The sequence below is a fragment of the Oxyura jamaicensis genome, chromosome 3, assembly GCF_011077185.1.
Source record: "Oxyura jamaicensis isolate SHBP4307 breed ruddy duck chromosome 3, BPBGC_Ojam_1.0, whole genome shotgun sequence".
Classification (NCBI taxonomy): Eukaryota; Metazoa; Chordata; class Aves; order Anseriformes; family Anatidae; genus Oxyura; species Oxyura jamaicensis.
In genome coordinates, this window is record NC_048895.1 from 88943520 (window position 1) to 88968516 (window position 24997).

At 36.5% G+C, this 24997-nt stretch overlaps 1 protein-coding gene and 2 long non-coding RNA genes across 8 annotated transcripts in view; 1 reads left to right on the plus strand and 2 right to left on the minus strand.

Moving 5' to 3' along the window:
* Positions 1–24997, minus strand: part of ADGRB3 (adhesion G protein-coupled receptor B3) — a 467103-nt gene that overhangs the window by 418263 nt on the left and 23843 nt on the right. The gene's annotated exons all lie outside the window — the stretch shown is intronic.
* LOC118165035 lies at positions 242–4370 on the minus strand. The gene is made up of 2 exons (XR_004749825.1): positions 1481–4370; positions 242–807 (listed from the first exon to the last, which is right to left on the minus strand). It is a non-coding gene; the product is annotated as an uncharacterized LOC118165035 (long non-coding RNA).
* LOC118165037 lies at positions 10804–11052 on the plus strand. The gene is made up of 2 exons (XR_004749827.1): positions 10804–10915; positions 10965–11052. It is a non-coding gene; the product is annotated as an uncharacterized LOC118165037 (long non-coding RNA).

Genomic DNA, 24997 nt, shown 5'->3' on the forward strand with positions numbered 1-24997 from the left:
ATTGAAGAGGACTGGCCCCAGCACCGAGCCCTGGGGAACGCCACTAGTGACCGGCCTCCAACTGGATTTGATTCCATTTACCATGACTCTCTGGGCCCGGCTATCCAGAGATAGCCAGATTTCATTCAATGCTGAGAAAATTTTGTCTATGGCACCTCAAGATTCTTGCATTAGAATATTATGCACCCTTTGATGAGTGAAATAGCAACAACTCAGAAAACTGTAGTAACTTAGTTTTGTCTACTTACTCCTAAAAGGCTGAAAATATCTTACCGTGTAGCTGTCATAATACCTATGTCTTCAAAACTACATGGAAGGAAGGAAGAAAGGAAGAAAGAAAGAACAAACCATTCGAATTTTAGGCTTGCTTTTATGTTTTCAATCCTAAAGAGAAAATTATGGGTCCTCTGGATAAAACTGCCATAGAAAAGTATCAGGTATAAAAGTTCTCCCTGTCTAAAGATGCAGTAGGAAAATACCAGCTCAGCCAAAATAAGAGACATCAATGACCTTGGAAAGGCCATGATCACAGCTCTGATGACAGAAAATCATTGTTCATTATGTAAATTGAGACTGAACTCTTCCTGTGTTCTAACTTTAGTAATCTTCATAATGTTAATTTCGAAAAATCTTATTATTTTTTTTTTTTTTTCAATTTCCAAACTCTGGAATAATGATACTGATAATGGAATAAGCATTAGAAGGCATAAAAAAAAAAAAAAAAAAAAAAAAAAGAGTATTTTGTATAATGAAATGATTTACTTTTTTTGTTTGGCTTTCTTTATAACCTCTGTTTGCATAGGTTGCCTAGTGTGGTGTTTTTACCGTGCTAGGCAGCTGAACACCACAACCGCTCTCTCACTCCCCTTCCTCAGATGAGGAGGGGAAGAAGTAAAGGAAAGAACAACTCATGGATTGAGATAAGTATAATCTAATTAAAGAAAGAAAAATATATTATTAAGAGAAATATTATTATTAATTAAACAATTCAACTAAAGGGAAAAAAGGGAAAGGGGAAGAGGGAGGAGGAAAGGGAATAACAAACAAAACAAGTAAAGGCTATGTGGAAGTGCAGAGGAAATAAATTACTCTCTACTTCCCACAAATGAGCAATGCTTGACCACGTCCTTGAAGCAGGGCCTCAACGCACGTAGCTGGTGTTTGGGAGGAGGACAGACATTTTTGCAACGAGAGCCCACCCCTCCCCTCTTCTTCCTTTTTCCACCTTTTATTGCTGTGACATCATATGGTATGGAATATCCCTTTGGTTGGTTTAGGTCAGCTGCCCTGGTGACTTTCTTTCTCACTTTTTTGCCCACCCCCTAGGAGGGTTAGAGAGAGTCCTGATGCTGTGCCAGCACTTCTCAGCAGCAGACACAACACCGGTGTGATACCACTGCTGTTGTAGCTACAAGTGCAGAGCGCAGCACTGTATGGGCTGCTGCAGGGAAAGTTAACTTCCCAGCCAGATCCAGTACACCTAGACATTGTGACCTCCTGAGAAGATAGCAGCTCCTTAATTGTCAAAGCATTTATTGTCGCAGCTTTTCAGCAAGCATCCAATTTTGTAGTAAAGATACCAAGTGAAAGAGTACTCAGTATGCTCTTACACAGGATTTCTGTGACAGATCTATTAACTCTCATTCCTTTGCCTTGAACAGAAATCTGCTTTCCTGTGGTCATTTTGTAAACTTGTTTCCATGACTAAATCAAAGTAAGGCTAAGAAGATGACTGAAAAAGTTTTAATTACCTACTGCTGCTGCACAATACATTAGAAAAGATATACAGAACAAGTCTGCATGCTTGGGATACAAGAGAAGAGGATTTTTTGTAACTGTCTCCAAATCCTTTGGTACAAGGATTTGTATCACAGTGATTAAAAAAGAGAAAAGGGAATATAGAATGGGTTTAGAAACATTATAGGAGAGTTTTCTTCTTCTTTAGGTATTATACTGATTTTATTATATAAAGAGTAAAAGCAGATTGAAAAATACTAGTGTTGCCACTACAATTTATTAAATACAGTAATTTAATCACATATATTTAAAGCTAAAGTAATGAAAATCTAGTTCATGGAGATGTCTGAAAGATCTTCTCAGACTGCTGGTCTTACACACCCCTACTGGGTCCCCCCCTTTTTCTGTGGACCAGCAGATCTTTTATTCCATTATGTGGAAAGCAGCAACTTCTTTGTGGTACAAACACACGATTAAGCTACATCCCAGAAAAATCTACTGAATGTTAAGCCATTCTGCTGGAAAATGGGAAACAGGATTGAAGACCTTTGTCCCCTGGTGAAACTAAACATTAGGCTATTTAACAAAGACGAGCAGACATGAAGGTGGTTCCCTGAAAGTATTGGCTTTTTATTTATCTATTTATTTATTTTCTTGCCTAATATACTGTAGAAACACTTAGTTCAGGAAATGACTCTGGACTGAAATCCCAAGAGGATGATAATGCTTCCCAGTAGTCCTGAGTAAGGTGCGTAAATCTCACAGAGATATGTAATTTAAGATGTATTTCTGTGTTCAGCATTTCCTACCGGCTAACTTAGAGGTTCCCTGCTCAGCATGCTGCTTTTTCTAAATCCTTTTGTGAGACATCTGACTCTGATGTACCTTGTACAGGAAGCTTTTTTTTTTTTAATTCCAGTAACATAGATTTGTGTGTCAGCAGGTTATGAATTAGGTGCTACAGTACTATGCAGCAATGGCTCATCCTTCTGTGGATCCACTATTTATGAAATAATTCTAAATCCAGGTTTTTCAGCTATATAAGCTTTCTGTACTAATTCAAGAGTACTATACCCATTTACACCTTCAAGAGGATGACCCTGGTTGTACAATTAAAGCATGAGCCAATATCAGTCTAATAAGCATACAGTTACAATACATATATAAAAGAAACCAAAGTGATTAATACCTTAAAACTGACACAACAACCTTTATTTCTATTTAGACAACCCTAAGTAGCAGGTAAAGCCAACACCAGCCTGACAGTATGGTTCTTTTCCAGAACTGCAATTTGTACACAGGGCATAACCAAGACCTGATGAGTGATTTGCACAGATTACCTCTTAGCCCAAAGGAAAGAGGCATTCTGTGAGAATGGCTCAGTTGGTAGTTGTCCTATTACAGAATGACAAGTGATTTGATTGTGATACACAATATAAGTACTCTGTTCTCATTAAAAATGAACATGCTGTGGGAGACTTTTTCCACTTACTCCACAGGTACTCACTGTGAAAAGCTAAGGTATAATGAATATGTAATTTTGATATTTCTTTTATGGAAAAATCAATGAACCCAAAATAAAACTTGGGAAGAACCCCTAAGGTTAGATATAATTTTTCTTGCCTGTTCTTCTATCCCTAATTTTAAATTAGGTGACTTGCAATCTCTGAGCTATAACACCTTTTCTTTCAAATATTTACTGGGCTGTCATGTCAGGCTGTAGCAAAAAAATATTACAATAGGACAGACAAACTATCTATCACATATTATTGCTTAAGTCCTATCTCTGCCAAAAAGAATTTTTCTGTCTTACACACACCATATACTGCACACAGTATTTCTGTGGAAGATATCCATTCATCTTTGATTATCTTATCTGAAGTTTGCCTGATACGTATGGGGGTGGTGTCTGATATTCTAATCATCTGGGCAGTTCCTGCAAATAAACTCTTTTAGGGAAAACAATATCACTGACACAGGTGTTTGTTTGTTTGTTGGTTTGTTTGTTTTTCCCTAGCCTGAAACTTCAGCCCTCCAACATGCAATCAAATTAAAATTTAAAAAGCATTTTTATTAAAAATGCAGAAATGGACTATCTGTATTGCTAGTATGGTGACACGTTTGAAATCTTGTGACCAAGCTTTCAAGGCTTACAATGTGAATTTTTTGTCCTTAAAAGGAATATCCTAGCTTCAGAACAAATTATATAATACCTACTTCCAGTATTTATAATGGTCACAACTTCCAACTTCCATTTGTGAAACAAAGCATTATAAACATTACGCAGCAACACCATGATATTTACATATTCCTCTAAGAAGTCTGCAGATGTATTTTAGAAAACTAAGGCACTCAAAGCACTGCAGATTACTAGTGGACACCAAATAATGTTTAACATTTTTTAAACAGTCCTCTTGGCCTAAGTATCATACACAGAATAAATAGAGTATGAGAAGTACCAGTATTTGCAGACATGTTTCAGAATTGCACATGGCTTCCTCAATCAGTTATGTAGCCACTTCAATTGTATTATACACACCCATCAAACATGCTTATCTGAAAACACGCACACGTTGCACATGTTGCATCAGAATCTGAAACTTAGTACAATGCTTGAGTTTTTCTAGAAGGAAACAAAACAAAACAAAACAAAACAACAACAACAAAAAAGCTGTATTATATTACATTTTTTCCACAATTTACAACATTAATTTTCACTTCTCAAATGGTCAGAAAAAGAATTCTGCTTTCATCACTGAGCAATAGTTTTGGACACTGCTACAATGGGGTCAATTCATATCTTGGTACTCTGTGTTGGGTTTATGAGGCAAGGTTTTGGTAGTGGGGACCTGCAGGGGTAGCGCTGTGAGAAGAATCCAGAAGCTGTCCCGTGTCAGATAATGGCCAGTTTCAGCTGGCTCCAAAGGGACCCGTTGCTGCCCAGAACCGAGTCAATAAGCTATGTTGTTTATGCCTCTGGGAGAGCAGATTTAAGAAAGGGAAAAAAAACAAAAAAAATGTTGCACAACAGCAGCTGGGAGAGTGAGGAGTGAGAACCAGCCCTGCAGACACCAAGGTCAATGCAGAAGGAGGGCAGGAGGTGCTCCAGGAACGGAAATTCTGCTCCAGGAACGGAGCAGAATTTCCCCTGTGGCCTGCAGAGAGGCCCCTAGTGGAGCAGGCCGTCCCCCTGCAGCCCATGGGTCCCACATGGAGCAGATCTCCATGCTGCAGCCTGTGGAGGAGCCCCCGCAGGAGCAGGTGGATGTGGCCTGGAGGAGGCTGCAGCCCATGGAGAGCCCAACCAGGAGCAGGCCCCGGGCCAGAGCTGCAGTCCATGGAGAGGAGCCCACGCAGGAGCAGCGGATCTGTGGGGAGCTGCTGCCCATGGGGAACCCGTGCTGGAGCAGTTTGCTCCTGACGGATGGACAACCTGCTATGGACCCATTTGGGAGCAGTTCTTACAGAGCTCAGTTCAGGAAGGATGGCATCCAACGGGAAGGACTCCATGTGGAGCAGGGGCAGAGAGTGACCATGAGGGAGCCGTGGAGACAAAGTGTCAGGAACTGACCGCAGCCCCCATTCCCTGTTCCCATGTGCTGTATGGGGGAAGGGGGAGATGGAAGAGGGTGGATGAGAGGAAGGTGGTTTTAGTTTGCCTTTTTGTTTGTTTGTTTCTCACTGCTCTAGCTTGTTGGTAATAGGTAATAAGTTTTATTGATCTCCCTATGCAGAGTCTGTTTGCCCATGGCAATAGTTCTTAAGTGATCTCCCTGTCCTCATCTCAATACTTGAGCCCTTTTCATCGTATTTTTTCCCCCTTTTCCTTTGAGGAAAGGGAGTCAGAGAGTGGTTGTGGTGGAGCTCAGCTGCTCAGCTGAGTAAAACCACCACGTATGCTCACCAATACCTTCACTATCCTGGAAACTAAATCATTTAAAAAGAAAATAAGATCTATGAAAGGAGATGGATTTGCTTTGTACTGCACTAAGGAGACAAAGTCAAATGTAGAATGAATCAGAGACACACTAAGAAAAAATTAGTTTTGTTGTATGTTCAGCAGATATATGTTTTTGAAAATTAGTAGATTATACCAAGACAATAGTTCACTGCATTTAATTGTTTTTAAATGCTCCAAAAGGACCTACAAGTGAAATGACATAGAGGTATTGGAAAAGACATGGATTTGGGCACAGGAGTCAGTTTAGAAGCTCTTTTCTGGACAAAGAAGTTCTCTAATCTGTTCAGATTTGGTGCATTCATACATTCTTTCTATTTCCTTGTAAACTGCAGAATCTACATCAAGTTCCAACTCTTAAAAAGGTTTATAAATCATGGTGTTGGCAGGGGTTTTTCCCTTACCTATTTTCTGTTGCAGATCAATGAAGCACTTTTGGTGCTCTTTCTTCAGACCTAGTCCCAATTCTTCCTGTTTTTTAACAGGCACTTGGCTGAAGAAAAAAAAATATTCTGAATCTGAGGAAAAATGCTTAGCATTTTTGTTCTGTCACAGTCAAGATTATTTAAAATATTATACCAAACCATAAGCACATATGAAATGTTATATGATACCTGCTCAAGCTTATAAATAGAACACTAACCATCACCAGTTTTGTGTATTTGGAAACTAGCTGGTCCTTAAGTAACTGAAAGTGGGAAGGCAATAAGGCATCTCCTATCTTTTTCCAAGGTCTTTGTAAATGTGATAATTTCAGCAGTCCTAGGAACTCAAGGGAATATGTGGATTGCCGCTAAATTCCCTACTCAAAAGCGACATACAAATGGGGAATAATAAAGAACCATGGGACAATAACTGTACCCTGCCCTTGTGCTTATAACCATGCTGGCCTGCTGTGCTGGAGATCGCTGATACATACCTCTCCTTTCAAGTACTGTCACAGTGCTATCAGGCAAAATGTTTTCTGGTATTGCAGCAGGAGGAGGACTGTAAATTTAGCTCATTATGATTTCTGTGATTCCTTCCAAGAAAAAAAAAAATAATGGTTTGCACTGGGAAGAACTTTCAAAAGCTGAGGTGCCTCCATCCCACTGAAAGGCACTGAGCTGATTAGAAATGCATTTAGTATGAGTATCTTTTTTCATCTATCTTGACCTATTTACAAGGTAAAAAGAAATATATTTTGTCTCCTTCGAATTAAAAAATGATATAAAGACTTCTTTTTTTTATTATTATTTTTTAAAAGTCCATAGATAACCTAAGTAGTGTTTATAAATTAGTAATTGAAAATAAACCCATGCTCTCAATCTTATCTTTATGCTTGGATTATACACTCATCACTGAAACTCCCAATGTAAAAACTAAAACAGAAGCATCATTAGCTTGAACAAGAATAAGGCTATGGTAAATCAGACATTAGTGCTCCTAGTAGAGGATCAACAGTGTTGCAAGACACTGATTTAGTTAATGTGTTTTTTTTTGTCGTTGTTTGTTTGTTTGTTTGTTTTTATAATTTAACCAGTTATCAAGAAATTAGGCCTACTCTTCTTTATTGAGGTAGTTGTTATATTTCTATTAACTTCTGCAAAACTGTACGTAGTTTTTATATTCTCCCTATGTATCTCATATCCTCAGAAACCAGTACTATGAATGACATAAAAAATTCTATTTACTGTTTAATATACTCAACTACTTTTCATGAGATATGTAGTATTAGAATTCAGAGGTCAGAAAGCTTTGATTAATATGAATAATAGAAAAAAGATTTGACAGGATATTATTTTACCTCAGTATAAAATTTGCAAGTGTGTAAGATCTCATCATCCATATAACTGAAGATATTTTTAATCAGTAGGATCAACGATTAATCATTGATATTCTTTCATCACATAAGCTTTTATCATATGTTAATAATATAACTTTTATGTAATGTTAGATGTTGCAACTCATCAAACAGTAGGAAGATTAAAGTACGAACCAAGAACATATGTAGGCCAAGCAGTGAAAAAATATAGATGGGAATAATTAAAAACTAGACAAGTAAACAGTCAGAAAATGCTAAGAACAAACAAATGCAATCAAAAGAAATTTAAACAGAAACATGAAAATCTGTCACACACAAAATTAGAATACCCCTGGAGAGCACATATTCTTAATGACTGCATACCAAAATAATAATTTGAATTATTAGTTGGGGAGGTCCTCTTACATTGGCTGGCAAATGTACAAAATTATCCTTTCACAAAACAAAACAAAACAAAACAAAACAAAACAAAAAAACCTGTTGTAAGCAAGATTTGTTAATACATGCAACACAACAATATGCCTCTTAGGAGAAAAGTCTTTGTGAATTCCTAAATTGTTGAAGACAATGGAAGCTTTTAAATGAAAAAAAAAAAAAAATCAGTATACAGTGCAAATGTGAAATTTAAATATTAGATACAATTTTGAAAGTGAAATGTATTTGAAGTACCACTTAATCATACACTTGTCTAGAAGCTAATCAGTAGAAAATGTATCCAATTTTATAACATTAAATAAATTATAATGTTACCATTTCACATGTATGTGTTACTGAAACACTAAATATAAGGACAAAAGTACAGCTAAAGGGAACATGTTGTGAATTTTGCAGTACTCAGTGGATGCAGACTGTATGAACATACAACAGTCTTTCCTTTTTCAGGAGCGATGCAGCTGTCAACCAGGGAGAGGCTTTTTTTTTTTTTTTTTTTTTTTTTCCTGAAGATGGCGATCAAAAGAGAAGATGTAACCTCCTATTGTGAATTACAAACATGCTTCCTTGTACTCCTGCAACTCCCCTGCTGTCTGGAAACTACCATGGCATTACAACATCTTATAATGTTTGATGCTCTACGTAACCCCCAGCTACTTAAGACATTTGAGAGGAACAATCACAGAAAAAAAGAATGCACACTCTCTCTGCAGCCTCATATCATCACGGTCTGTTACATCAAGAAGGAAGAAGGTGAAATCATAGTAGGGAAAGGGATGAACACCTGCAAAGGGCCCAAAAGAGGAACCTGTGGATGTACAAGAAGGGAACTTGGATGCATTTAGCACTTTCAACTGTTTAAGATGTAAGGGTGCTCAGCTCTGGAGAACTGGCAAATGCAGAATGATGATAGCATGGCAGGTAACATCTTTCTGTCCACTTGCCTTTGGAAGTCGACAATAACATGCTCTGGCCTAGTTAAACAGTTCTCAGAAAGTGAAGTGATCAAAGGAGATGGGGAAAAACACGACCACAACTTTGAAAGTAATGTGAGATGATTGGCAAATAATGGGTCACAGAACGCCTAACAGCTAGGTATTTACTTGAAATAATGTATTCAATAATAAGGTAGATTTGGGGGGGGATAGGGATAAGTATCCCTTTAGACACATTTTCTCTCTGTAATTTGGAGTGAAAATGGCAGAAGGTCCAAATACGCACATCTTCCTGGTCCCCTTCAGCCAGCAGTTAGCTGAAGTACTAAAGCATACATCTCAGCATATATCTCAGTTCTTCAGTTTAATATAATTCTAAAAAGACTCAAGTTTCTTACAGAAGTAACCCTTACCAAAAACTTTATTTATTTATTTATTTATTTATTTATATTTTATTTATTTTAATTCTGAGCAGACACAGTTCATTTAGAATGCAAGGAACTAAAAAAGCATTGCAAGTTACTTCTCCCAACATGTATTAGCATGAGCCTAGAACAGCACAGTTAGTTCACTATCAAATACTTATTTGACTATCTTTGTTTCCTGCTGAAGTTTCTCAGTATTCTCTCTTCTTGACTGACCTGGGCTATTGTATCACCTGTGCCTGGAAAGGCACTGCATCTCTGACATAATGGCTTTATTAGAATGGTAAATAAATATGAATCATATGATATAATGCCCTGATTACCAGAATTTTATTCTCAAAACACAATCTAAAGTTTTCCACAAGTTGGAAGACACAGAATAACATTCCTCTTTATCAAATCTCACATTGCAGTGAATATGTCTGTATACTGAACTAGAAAGCACACCCTTAAAGATGTCATTCTGATAAATTATTGCTTCTTCCCTTACCAAAGCCATTGATTCCCCCTTTTCTCTTCAGTAAGTTCACAAATTTTTGTTGCACAAACTCATCATCATTCTCACGAGCATCACTCATTTGCACGGTGGCTTTCCACTCTCAACTTCAATTACTTCCAAGTTTTGCCACTGACCTTTCACCAAACCTTTTTCATAAACTCACCCCCAGCCTATTTTCCTATGAGCTCTACCAGAAGAATAAATGTTTCTACACTCACAGTGTTTGTATCTCACAGTTACTTACTGTGGCCATGTATGCAGTCAAAAGATATTCAAAGCAGCAGAGTTCCGGTAGATTAAATAGTCTAACCAATGCCTATTTGGATAAACAGATTTTTTCATGCCAGACTTACGGGGAGTCTTCCTTGGTAAATGACAGTAATTGCTATGGGTGCTCTCTTTCCAGCCTGGAGGGAGCATATAATTCATCCTTCCTGTTCCTATGCTGACTCATTCTATAATAAATTAATTTCATCTATATTCTTCATTCAGTGGTTCAACAACAGAGGAACAAGAGAAAGCATCAGTTTTGATAATATGTTTTTGATAATATGTCTATTTTTACATCCACTTTAAGTTTCCCATGCCCATTCAGGAACCCAAAGCTGACAGATTTTGAGAGTCTCCTGAAGAAACCTGGTGGCAAAAGGTTATCTGCAACCTTATTGCTCTTTTTGTTCATTTTCCTTTTGTGATCTCTGATACATAGGTTGATCTCAAAGCGTTATAAGCACTGCTCACTTTTTCTTCTTAACTCTGTTTTCTACTGTTTACCTACTTTTTGATATTATCTATTTTTTTTTACATACTTTGCCTCTTACATCAGGGGAGTTACACTTGCAATCCTACAATGCTTACATAGCATGTAAACACAAGAAAATAAATTCCAGTAGCAGTTCAAGGAGAAAATGGCTTTGTTTCTCTGATTTTATTCTACTGTCCAGACACCATGGCTTGCAATCACATCCACGCAGCTAACATCAGCAATGCCAGGATGGTAATAATATTTAAATGGAGTCGTCAGATACTTTAATAGAACCATCTGGTTTTTGTTCTTGTATCAAGAGAGATACATTTCCTTTCACCTTTTCAGTAGAAGCCCTAAAAGTGCATCTGTTTTAAAAGGTGACCCATGCAAAGCATAACAGGTAAGTGAGTGCATCTGTTTTAAAAGGTGACCCATGCAAAGTATAACAGGTAAGTGGGATTAGAAGTTGCACAACTTATTAGTAATTTCAAAATACCAAGAAAGCTTTTATTTGAAAAAAAAAAAAAAAAAAAAAAAAAGGTACAGGTTTACAAAGTGTTTTAAGGTTATTTTTACTGTATATTCTGATCTGCTCTATGTACAGCAATTACCTTGTAGATCACCCTTAATGCAAATTGATTTTCTCAGTTTTGTAAGAGTATGCTCAGTCTTATTCCCAAATAAAACACTGTCTACCTACTCAGAAAGCGGAATTCAGAATGGAAACAAGCAAATAAGGAATTAGCCAATATTTCTGAGATCGGAGAATGTGCAACTGTCATTAAAGGCAATGGGAACATTTTGCTCCCCTTAGGATTTGGGGGTCTTAGTTATGAAAGCCTTTCACCTGAATTTCTCTCAGTGAAAAGAAATTAAATCTGAGTATGAACAGAATCTCTTCAAAAGAAAGGGTAACCTCACTTAATGGAGACACAGTCATGGTGCTAATCTACCATTATTATTTTTTTTTTTCCCTCTCGTGCTCTTTCTGACTATTTACCTCTTTGATAGAAGCTTCTGTTGTGATAAAATCTAAAAGTATACAAATCACTATGGCCTGTTCCTGTTTGCTCTTTCAAAGCCAGCAGCCACACACTAGGACATACTGCCAGGAATATCACAGAAGTGACTCACTTTCTGGCATGGGTTCAAGTCTTTTTCATACATCTATTTGCACTTCTACAAAATTCAGATGATTCTCTGCAACTCGGCAGTTACCTTTTCAGAAATACTAATATTAAAATACCACCTTCTGCTACTCTGTCACTGCTGTTAATAAGGACAAAAAGTCCTCCAATTAAATACAGCTTTCTAATTAAGGCCATGGTATTATTAACTGCTGCAGTGCTCTTCCACAAGAGAAAAATAGAGGATTAAAAATTATCCTGGAACAGCCTACGGGTAGTTTAAAGCAGACAAAGGGAAGAGAACAACAGTACAAAAAAAAGGTTAAAATATTTCACATAACCACATTTTATTCTGTAGGGAGGCTACTATTAAAATATCAGCTTCTATTAATCATTACCCCAGTCTAGTATCTGATATATAGCTGCCCTATCTTAAAAAAAATAAAAATAAAAAAATAAAATAAAATAAAATACAAGGTGCTTAATTTTAAGATAAGCTGAAGCATCAGCTTATCTTAAATTAAAGTTTAGCCTATGTGAGACTGGCCTGTTTTCTTAGATGGATGGTAATTACTGACAACACCTAAGTTCATCTTAGAACACACTGACTACTCAAAACAATATGTTTTGTTCTTTAACATTTTCTTTGTATGATTTTATCCCAGCAAATTAGGTCAAATCACTAACATTCTTACCCCTCCCCAAATCTTTTACTAGTTTTGTCTAGTTTATCTACAATCCTTTTATCTCCTGAAAGGATTTTCAAGTAAAATTTACTGACAGTGCAATTTTGCTATTGACTCTTGTGCTTTTAGAGAAAATTAAATTGCTTTGAAACCTCCCTACTGTAGACATTTTATTCTGAGTACCTTGTGATTTATAAAAATTATTAGGTGTAGTAGATAAAATAGTTCACAGCACACTAAAATCTTTGTATGTTTTGTTACTTTCATAGTATTTATAGATTTATCTGTGAGGTTTCTAAAGTCTGGCATTAGTATAATTTCTGATTTCCATTTTGCATGAGTTAATAGCTTCTTAAGAGGCAAAATGGCTGCTATGAAAATCACCCTTTTTGTCTGGTGAGGAAGACAAGGCAGAAATACACATTCATCCTCCAAAACATCTTTCTCTAGTCCAGAATAAGAGTTTTCTCTGTTGAGCAGGAACAAGTGACAATTAGGAACAGCTTAACTTGCAGTGACTTGCAGGTTTCAGCCTGAGTTTTCCCACCCTGTCAGTGTCTCCGAGCTGTTCAGTGGCCACATCCTGAACCCCAGTGGTTTACAGCAGTGGTTCAGTGTAAAATATAGCAATGGAGACTGTGACAGTTCATCAGCTGACTGACAGGCAGTCCAGTATCTGTGCAGTGCAGGTGGTGAAAAGAGCCGGAAGCAGTAACATCAACATCTATTAAGCTCTCCCTAGTTGTCACTCAGATCCTTAAGCAAGCACTCAGTTGTCTGGATACAGACTATCTATATCTACAAGATAGAGCGTACAGTTGCAAATTTTAGCATTTAGCCCAGGAAAACATAAAAAGCTTTTAAGCAGCCCTTCATCTAAAGTAATAATAGTTTCACAGAATTTGGGAGTGGTGTATGCTGTGACAGAATCAGGGGGACAGAATGGTGACAGAAGTGAGAGCAACATAGGGTCAAAAGTCCCACCAAGGCACAGGGCACTTACCCAACTATTGAATAATAGCTCTTCTGTATACATTAAGAAGCTTCCTTATACATGCAAGCCTGGGTACATTTTGTGATAGGACTTTTGCTAATTCTAGTAATATGAAAAATTGGCTAAAATTGTAATTTTTTTTTACATAAATGTGGAATTGGGTATTATGAGGTGGGATAGGCTGGTTATTAACCAGTACACAGATAAAAAAGACTGGAATAAACAAAGTTAATGAGTGGTCTTCCTTCCATTACTTTGGTTTTCAAGTTCTAAAAGATGTCAGTTCTTTATACATTAACTCACTTTCTCTAGGTTATGGACGCTGTTTTTCAATTAACATAGAGAAGTCGACTAGAGAAGAACCTTCAAAAATCTGAGATTTTTATTTCTGATTTTTTCTTATCTTAATAAATTACAAATTCACCAGCCATAAAACCTTCAACATTCTTTACACATCACTAAATAACAAAGAGTCTGTGTTATAACTATCACCAAGTAGGTTGAAAATATTTCAGTTACTGAAAGAATAATGTTTTTACTGTTCCTTTTTTAAAAAAATCAATGGAATAGTCTACAAATACCACTTTGATGAAAAAAATATGTATGTGTTAGAATTAGAAGATTTTCTTCTTCATGAAGGAAAGAGACAATACCAGAAACTTTGAGAGGTGTTTACATTATCTAAAAACCATAAGTGAGCCTTAGGGGGGAAAGAATGCCTCTCCATTTATACATTGTAGCAACCACAACAACATTACTTGTTACTTATTGGCTAATTTTTTCTTTTTTTTTTTTTTTGTTTTCTTGTATTTTCTTTTTTTTATTTTTTTTCTTCTTTCCGCTGAGATGTGTTATGATTCCTGTTTGCTGTTTGGATCAGTTTGGACAGACATCTTTAACCATGTCCAAAGAAATTGGAAAGCAGGACACATATAGCTTGAAAGTATAAAGTAATAATTTATAGTCTAACAGACACAAAAGGTAGCTGAGATTTAATAAGCTATCACCCTAAACATTAATATGCCCATAATGCCTAATAAGACAAGTGCCTTTGCTGGCAAGACAGGCATCTGTTGGAGGAAAAAGGTTGGCCTCTACTGATCTCTGAAACAAATCCTCAATATCGCTACATTTCATCATCCACCCCAACTGGTCCACACCAATGATATATATTAGTGATTAGACTGATGACTCAGCTGACTATATTTTTACTTTGGCATTTTATACCCTTCCATTCTTGCCAACAGAAGCCTGCGACACCAATGAATTACAAATCTACTAGTCCAGATATTGATTTGTATCTGAATATAAGTATAATAACATAGTGCAACTAACAGAAGTCTGTAGGTATTTTCAGATGGCATTTCCAGACATGAATTTATGTAAGTACGCAAGTAATGTGATTACCAGAAGGGAAAACAAAGATTGGGGTAGTTGCAGGTAGGAGGCATGCAAGTAACAAACCTTCCCATAGAGAGGACAAAATAAACACAAGGGCTGCAAATAGTGAGGATATGTTCCCAGACACACAAGACAGGTAACTGGCAAGACAAAAGGAAACCTCAAGGTAAGCAATACCAGCAGCAGAGGAGACCACCATTTCTGGAGGTGGGTAACAGCTTAAAAAAAAACAGGCTTAAGCGACTAAAATCAGTGAAGAAATAGAAGACAAGCTCGCTTCAGTTCTGACTCACCTCATCAATCAGCTCTCAAGACTAATCTCCTGGGTATCTGTTACTAACAGCCACCAAGGACCATAGAAATCTACACTAGTTAAAAAACTTCAGTTTCATGGTGTTGTATATTCACAGCTAAATCAACATATAAGTGTTAAAGAGTAACAGCATTTTATATGTAGTGATGATTTAATAGCATTTAAGAACTGACCATTGAAAGAAGTGTGATGCTAATAATAAGCCAGACCAGTAATGCCTGGTTTTGCAGTTGAAAGCTGTTGTGATTTGTCAGTCTTTTGAATGCTCCCATCACAGTGATCTCTAATTCCCTAATATATATATGTATACATATATATGACAGCAAGTTGAATATGAGCCAGCAGTGTGCCCTGGCAGCCAGGAAGGCCAACCGTATCCTGGGGTGCATCAAGCATGGCATTGCTAGTCAGTCAAGGGAAGTGATTGTCCCGCTCTACTCTGCGCTGGTGCGGCCTCACCTTGAGTACTGTGTGCAGTTCTGGGCACCACAGTACAAAAAGGACATTCAACTGTTGGAGAATGTCCAGAGGAGGGCGACAAAGATGGTGAAGGGCCTGGAGGGGATGACATATGAAGAGCGGCTGAGGTCACTGGGCCTATTCAGCCTAGAGAAGAGGAGGCTGAGGGGGGACCTCATCGCAGTACACAACTTCCTCGCGAGGGGGTGTGGAGAGGCGGGTGACCTATTCTCCATAAACAGCAGTGATAGGACCCATGGGAACAGGGTGAAGTTGAGGCAGGGGAAGTTCAGACTAGATATCAGGAGGAGATTTTTCACTGAGAGGGTGGTTGCACACTGGACAGGCTCCCCAATGAAGTAGTCACTGCACCAAGCCTGTATGAATTTAAGAAATGTTTGGACTGTGCACTAATTCACATGGTCTAAACTTTTGGGTAGAGCTGCGCGGTGCAAGGAGTTGGACTTGATGATCCTTATGGGTCCCTTCTAACTCAGAATATTCTATGATTCTATGATATATTCAGTTGCAACACCATACTGGTGTTTTTGCTCCCAAATCCTTGAACTTTTAAAAATCTCTGTCAAAAATATCCTACCTCCAACTGTAATTTTACATTACCTTTCTGGAGATTTTCCCAGACCTCTCTCACCACTTCACAATTTCCCCAAGAAGTCTGAAGCAAAGTTATAGAAATGGGAACATATCAGAGTCAGCCCTTGGATCCAAACAGCATGGAGAGCTGAACCCTTGGGAGCTGGGACATACAGTTAGTTAGAAGTTACAAAGAAGCATGGTTACAGTGCACAAGCTTCTGTAATATGGAAATGATGTAATGTTGTAGTACCATACATAACCTTCCATTTCTTTTGATTTTTTTTTTTTTTGATGAATATTCTTCAGTAAAAATGTAAGGTTGTGTTTGTTTCTGTATACCAATTTCTCCAAACCAACACACATTTTGGGCTTTAAACTGTACAGTTTTTAAACTGTACTCAGTTCTCATAAACTTGGGCTGTATTGGATAGTTTTATGCTGGTAAGACATACCAGCAATTCTCTGCAATGGCTTCCCACCTTCTCAGTCAAATGTTTTATTTAAATAGTAGAAATGAAAGGCTCGGTATCTTCTTCTGGATATACCTAACGTTGTTGAAGTTGTTCCAGCTCCCAGCTTTTCATCACTGCCCACTAGCAGGACAATGCTGTATCCCCTGGGGCCCAAGAAAAACATGGACATACTGGAAAAAGTCCAACAGGTGACCTCCAAGATGATCAAGGGACTAGAGCTCCTCTCCTAGGAGGAGAGGCTGAAAGAGCTGGGACGGTTCTGCCTGGAAAAGGTAAGGCTCAGGAGGGATTTTATCAGTGTTTATAAATACCTGAAGTGAGAGCGCAAAGAAGAAGGAGCCAGGCTATTTTCTGTAGTGCCCAGTGCCAGGAAAAGAGGCAATGGGCAAAAACTGAAACACAAGAGGTTTTGTCTAAACATGAAGAAGCACTTCAGTACTGCATGGGTGACAGAGCACTGGCACAGGCTGCCCAGACATGTTGTGGAATCTCCCTCCTTGGAGATCTTCAAAAGCCATCTAGACTTGGTCCTGGGCAGCCTGCTGTGAGTGTCCCTGCTTGAGCAGAGAGGTTGGACAAGGTGATCTCCAAAGGCCCCTTCCAACCTTAAACATTCTATGATTCTGTGATTCCGACTACCACTTTTTCACCTTGACTGATAAGGAACATGAGAGTAACTCATTTCTTTTTCTGCAGGGGCAATAACCTCTGGATAGCTAATGGTAACAGGCAGCCAGTGGGCATTTACATATTAAACAACTCGCATAAATTGCAAAGCAAATGAGTATTAAGCTCCATGATTTCAAATGCTGGCTGCAAAGAAATAGTAAAGAAATCAAATATAATAAATATAACATGTTTAACCATCTCTTCAGACAGTTTAGGGGATAAGAGGAAAACAAACCTGAAAACACCTTCTAGAATTGAAATGGCTTTAGATATTTCTGTAAAGAGTTAAGTCTGAAATTCCGTCTAAGTAATTGAATTGTAAGCATTGTTAACTGTCCCTAAAAGAAAAAGAAAGAGGTACAGTGCTGATCAAGACTATAACTTAGAGAAATTGCATTGTATTCGGTATCACAAGCAGAATAATTTAAAAATACCATTTTTTCCCCTTTCTTCCACTTCTCTAGCTCAGCATGCATAAAGAAATCAAAACTAAACAGCTTACTTGAATAAACAAGCACAGTCAAAGCCTCATCATAACCATGCTCAGGAATACCAATGGAGCAAAAAATAATGTTTGATTATATTTTGAATATCTACGCCATCTGCTACAAGAAGCTTTTGTGACAAATATAAGAAAAAAATTATATAGTGAGTGGGGATGGAAAAACATCACACTTTGCTTTCAAGCTTCACTTTTGTTCACAGGAATCAATTAACTGTTTTATGCTCATTGCATTCAGATTAATAGGTTCTGGAAACGATTTGCTCTTTTCCCAATTCACTACTTGATATATGTGGTTGGTTACCTTAGGTCTTGCCTGTATGGATGGATGCAGACAGAACACCATTCACACTCCATGTAGTCAGACATGAGCCCATTTGGGGCCAGAAGTAATTTAGTCACATTAGAAAAGTGCCACATTCCAGCTAAAGGGCTTTACAAAAAGGCACAGAACTGCACTAATGTGGTTACATAGTTTTCAGATTAGAGCTGGCTCATATCCAGAAAGCTCGGAGCATAAGCAGAGGAGCTTGGGTCCCCTTGCACCCATTTGTGTGGATGTGCCTGCAGTTATATGGCATTGTTTCTGCTCTTTGACAGTATGCCTGTAATGTTTTTCACAGGAGAGCAACCAGGGTACAATAAAGCTCTAACTGACTCTAAAACAGGGTCAGTACACATCCTATACACTAACAGCTCCTAAATTATGGTATAATTTGCTTCATTGAAAATGGGAATTAACTTTACAACACATGAATTGCATGGAAGTTTATATTATATATAGAAGTTCAATTATATATTAATTATTACTTATCAACATGAATACCATGACAAATAGATACCCTTTATATCAAAACAGAACTATGCAATAGATGAGAATAGTGCTCCTCTCTTAAAGTTCAAACTATATTATTGAGTTGCATAGTATTTAGTTTAGATGAGTTGAGTTTAGTTTATATGCTGTCCTACACGTCATTACTTTCACCATGCTAACTGTAAGAAACAGAAAATTGGGCACTTTTCAAAGTGTTTTTTACCAATTAGGAATGCCAAATCTTAGCCATCTCTCTGTATGCTGATTGCGTAGAAAGAGCAAGAAGGCCAGCAGCTGGCTAAATGGTACCAGCAGAACAACTACCAAGCTTGGTGGAATATTCTGTCCTCTAAGACAGAATCTCTTTCCTCTGATGTACAAATACAGTGTGTGAATTTGCACTTCTCATGCTTAACATGTACAGAAAATAGATATATATGTATGAACAGACTTGTCTTCATCATCTACAGTAGGAAAATGTTTTAAAATAGCTACATTCTGGAAAAACAAAACAACAATTTTGTATTTACCTGGTATTCAACTGATTTGCATTATGTCCAGTATGTGTAGCAGAGCAAAGTATTTAAATGGGAAAACGAGGACATTTTTTCTTAGATTAATGACAAAATTATGGAAAATGAAAAATCTTAAGGGAATTTTTATTTGTAAGTAGACTTTACATATACAACTCTACACAGACTCTACCTAGCTATATAAATTTATATTTATTTAAAAATTAGACTTTCTCCCAAAGTTTTGTTTCAATATAAAAATGAAGTATGTTTCCTGTGCTTGTTGAATTATTTAAAAAGTCAAGACCAATAACTTTGTAAGATATATTGAGCATGTTTGCCTCATTATTAAGATGTGCTTAATTCCAGGTTCACTACACAAATAAGAAAACAGATAAAGCATGTAATCCTTACACACTAAAGGTTAAAAAAATGAATTAAAGAAAGCTTTTCTGCCTTTAAAGAAATTGTACTAAGAGCATAATTCTAAATTATACTAATTTAGACAAAGTTTGTAAAAGACAAGCTGGTTAAATCAATGAAGAGAATAACTTCAATGCAGAAAAGTTAAAATTATTCAAATCACATTAAAAATATATCATGAGGAGAATTCAGGGATGTTTAGGCAATAATGTGATATGAAATACGGTAAGGTGAAAAAAGCAACAGGAAATTATTCTAAATATAACTTTAATAAAATTAACAGGCTAGGGAAGAATTTGTCCATTACACAATAACAGGGAAAACTACTAGAAGCTTGTACGGTATGTAATGTCTTTTATAAAGTGCAATTTGAAAGCTATTCTCTACTATGATTATACAGATATCAATATTAATTCTAAAGACAAAAGCTGAAAATTCATACAGAAAAAAAAAAAGGTTAAATATACTGTTTGTTTGTTTGTTTTCACAGTAATTGAATCTGATAAAATTTAAATTAAACTCCTTTAGATCATTGAATGAGGCAATCTCAAATCTATTTATTTCCTTTCAAGCTACTTCTAGACTCCCTGGAAGTGTACTCTTAAGTCCCATTTTTCTAATGATCCAATGAACCTCAAAGACAATGTCTTGGCTACCTTTATCTTCCTGTGTGTTCGAGAGTTCTCCCAACCAAAGAACGGGAACGGGAAAGATAAGGGAGGACTCGGTGATGACGTCTCCCTTCATCTCACTCTAGCAAGTGAGTCCAGGTGTAGCCACATGGTTCACCCACATGACAATTCACAAACAACCCCAGGCCCTGAAACTTAGATGTAGCCTTTGGGAACTCTTGCAGATGACCTTGGTCAAATTTGCTGGAATCACCAACCTTACATTACTCTTTCAGAAAAGGGAAAAGAGATGATGATTTATTGGCTGATCAACTTAAACTTAATTCTCCTTTAAAAAAATCTGCCTGTAAATAATAAAATGATAATAATAAAATCTAAAGCAGAAGAAGAGGCAACAAGGATTTACGATGAATTTGTCAATTCCTCAAAATTAATCAAATTTCCTTCTAAAACAGGCTGTCAGATCTAGTAAAACAGGTTGTCATGGGTGGCCAACAAATCTCCATTCCTGGCAGTGTCTTAAGACCAGGTTAAATGTGTACCTATGAGGAATTATTTAGATACAGCTTAGAATTATTTATTTACTGGTGATGGTGGGGTCGGGGGAGGACATGCAGATACAATAAGCTTGCAAGGCCCTCTTGAGCCCTTTTATTAATCAGAGATATTTTTAGGCAATTCAGTTTAAACCAACTAGGGCAGTGAAAGCACTTTAGGTATTGCAATATGAAGAACTAAAAATGAGAGGTAGAAACTATTCTGTCTTGTAAAAATATAAACTGCTGTCATGCTCCTTCTAGTATTTATTGCATTTAAAGATAGTTTCAAGTAAAAAGTACATTACCTTGTGGTACATCAAGACCTTAACAATATACAGAAATAGGTGGTAACTCAGAACTGCAAACTGGACCATTTAAAGAAAGTAAGTGCAGATAGTTTGTTCTGATATGCCTTGAAAAGCTTTTCCCCACAACTTCTATGAATTTAATGCAGGATGGAAGGGATAATTTTTCTCATCCCATATCATGCCCTGTTTAGAAATCAACCAACAAATAAAAACAAGATTTTAGAAGACACACATTATAATATGCCTACTATTTTCTACCCTTATTCTGTGGTTTATAAACAATACCTACGAAATTTCAGACAGGCAACTGGTTGTTTCAAACTACTTTATGAGAAAATTCAATACAATGCAATCCTAATTTGTACTGAGCAATGTATAGACAGAGAAACAACCCTAAATGAGGATATGACAGACACAAACATCCGCAGATTTTCCCTTAAAAGATATATAATACATAGTTCAGTACACTTGATTATAGCACTCCTGACCACGTTCACCTCTCTAAATTGCTCATATTTTTCACCATGTCTCCCAATTATTGCAATAGAGGGTTATTTTCTTTCCCTTACAAGGAATCTCTGTTTATAAACAAACAAACAAAACAAAACCAAATCAACCAACCAAACAACAACAACAACAACAAAACAGTTTTAACAACAGAAGTTGAAAGGAATGTACCAGAAATCTAGTGCCTTTTGCTGTGGGCAGACCTAAAGTTCATGTCCTTGTTCTGAAAGAGGAAGACCTAGTTCTTGAACATGGACCTCCCACATCCCTGTTGCATTTCCTGGCTATTTACTACTTATTCTTTCTTTGTCCTGTTCTGAAGAGAAATCCAGTCTTTGTGACATAAACTGTTATCTTCCCTCAAAATTCCTGTTTCAATGAACTACCATTTTTCATGGACATATTTTACTGAAAAATATCAACCCATTATACCGAACAGCTTCTTGAGATAAATGCCTTCAATTTTATAAACAGAATATGAAAACTTAATAACTTGGCAAAATAACACCTGGTCCAAAAATAGCTTCAGATCTCTGGTTTTCTACAAACCTTTTAATTAGAAACATACTGAATATAGGCAAATATCATCATGTATGCAATGACTAGGGGAGTTTCATACATGCAGGAGTAGAGGCATCAATGTCGCTTTTAAACGGGCCAAATTTTCCAAGTTTTTACAAACAATTTTTGATTTTATCCTACCATTACTTCTTTGAAAGTCAGAGACAGAAAGACGGAATGTGAATCAACCAAATGATGGCATAAGATGCTTGTTTAGCAATACGAACTCTATCCACAAATAAAATACACCACTAGAGTTAATATTATGTAACCTTACAGCTTTTGCACTTTCCCAATGAATAATTTTGTTTACTTACTGTGTTTCTAACATATGTTCCTTCGATACAAAGGTTGAAAAATACATTGATACTCTCTTGTATAAAACCTAATGTCACATTTCAGTTCTGTTTTAAAGCCTACTTCTCTTAGATTGACTATCATCGATACTAGCACAAACTGAAATCAGACCTTTTTTTTAGAAGATTCACATTCTATAGGTTGAAATTGCTATTAAAAATTAATATATCAATTGATGTTTTATCATGAAATGACATTCTATATAGTATTTGATATAAAGTTGTGAGCATATCGAGGTATTAAAATTTGTTATTCTATTGGATTTGTGGATCTGGTGGAATCAGAATCCAAAGCGAAGGACAGAATTTTACTGTGGACAAATCATAGTAGAAATGTAATTTCTATTTTTACCTCAAGAGTCTAAGGTAGCATATATCTAATAGTACATCAATGTTACATAAGTGAAATTCTACCTTATAAAAATCATCAAGATACACAGGAAAATAAAATAACCTATTATTGAATGATAAATCTAGAAATAATACATTTGTTGCTTTTCCTCAAGGATAATGTTGGATTTTTGTTTATTTCTTTTCATGTACCTATATTCCATATTAACAATCATTGACTTTTTTGATGTTGTTGTTGTTCTTGCCTTTTGATATGAAAGAACAAACAAAAAGCAAACTGTAAGGTAACAAGTCTCTTGCAACCCAAGAATAAATACAAAAAACTGTTTTAATGTTTCTTTGCTGGCCTAATTACCTATGTTTGTAAAAGAGGCGCTCAATATGAAATCTTGCTCTCTTTGGAAAGATTTTGCAATGACATCTGCTAAAAAGATGAGATCTAGAACTTGTCTGTAGCAAAGACTTCAGAAAGCTCTATTTTCTCTTAAGAAATTTCTTTATGCTTCTTCTGTATAGAACTCAATTGGCTGAAAATAATAATAATAATAACAATTAAAAATATACATATTTCCTTGTCATTTTGCAAACTGTAACACATTCCTCCAAGCAAAAAGTTCGTATTTTTATCTTTCCAGCAAACTATTGTGCAAAAGACTCCATATTTTCTTGAAAGAAAGGCTGTATCATTTATTTCTTGTGCATGAGAAAAGCTGAAAAATATGCAGGTCCTTTGAATGATGTACTGCAAAAAGTAACAGGGGAGTTAAATTCTTCTAAGGAAAGCAGTTCTCTGTGTGCTTACAATATCAAAGTAGATTATTTCCAAGACTCATTCTTCCATCTTTTATACAGCTTTCATTTCAGAGGCCATTGTGTCCTTATAAATAGTATTTCACATTCCCTTGGGGGAAAAATATGTGTACTTTTTAACACCAAATTTTTGGTAACCAATAGATGATCTTAATCTATACTAATATATTTTCTAATAAAGATTTCTCCTTCCTTCAAATACATCCTCACATGCTTCTGTTCACTGAAGTGTAGGAAGTTTCATACTGGTTCTCACAAGAAAATAACTAATTTAGAATCCTCTTATTAGAATCACCTTGACCAGGTTTTAAAATGAATTAATGTGGCTCTAAACTAATAAAGAATTCATTACAGTTTTTGAACTTTCCATAGGCAAAGACAAGTCTTCTAGAGCTCAATACAACTCAACAGACATATGTCAGGATCTGTAGTTTTCTTTAGCATCAAATTTTACAACATTTAACATTTGCCAACATTAACATTTGCCAACAAAAGCACCTGTAAATCTAAGATAAGCCTTGTGAAGAAATCTAAAGAACATATGATTTTTCCAAACATCTAAAAAGTAATTACTTGGTGTTGTAAGAAGTGAATTAAACTCCTTTCTTGTATAACTGGGGATGTTCTGTTTTATTTCTTTAACTGTCTAATCCTTTTTACCACGATCTCAGTCTCAGTGAATTAATTCTTTGCTTTGGTGTGACATGCCTGCTGCATTTAGCCCCAAGATAATCTAGGGGTGACACAGGAAATCATCGCAGGCTTTCCCCAGAGTATATTCTTCTCTAGTCTTGAAGGAATCAATCCTGCAAAGAGAAATTGAGAAGACAAACAAGAAAAAGTGCTGGAGGCTCACTGAAAGACTGTCTCTGCCATAATAGCAGAGAAGAAACTCTTGCAAAAGGAAAAACCTGGATTTTTATATATCCTGTGACCCCTGAAGAATTCCTCCAGGGTGAAGTAGGCCTGCTCTTCAAATGAGAAAACTGTGATTCCTGGAAAGGTTGGGTCTGTTTTGCAGGTCTAAAATGTTTTCCGGATATATTTAGCCCAGAAATCATCTTACAGCAGAGAATCACAAAAAAATGCTATGCACTAGTTAAGTTATATTTCAGCCTTGCTATAAGCACTGAAATATACAATTCTTGAGCTGTTTTTCTATTCTGAAATAAATGATGGTTTAATACACAGAAAACTCAATGAGCAGAGAGGCTCACCCTGGGGCAATGGTGGTGGTTGTTCCAGCCCGCTATTCCATGAACTACTAAACCTTCCTACCTACAGTTACGTTTGTGTCATTCATGCCCATTGGTCCTTCAGTCATTCATGGATCATACTCACCTATCATTAAAAATACCGGATTAGTATAGGACTTAAATTAGTCTGCTTTGACTAGCATGTCTTAACTCTTTCCTGTTCTGGAAG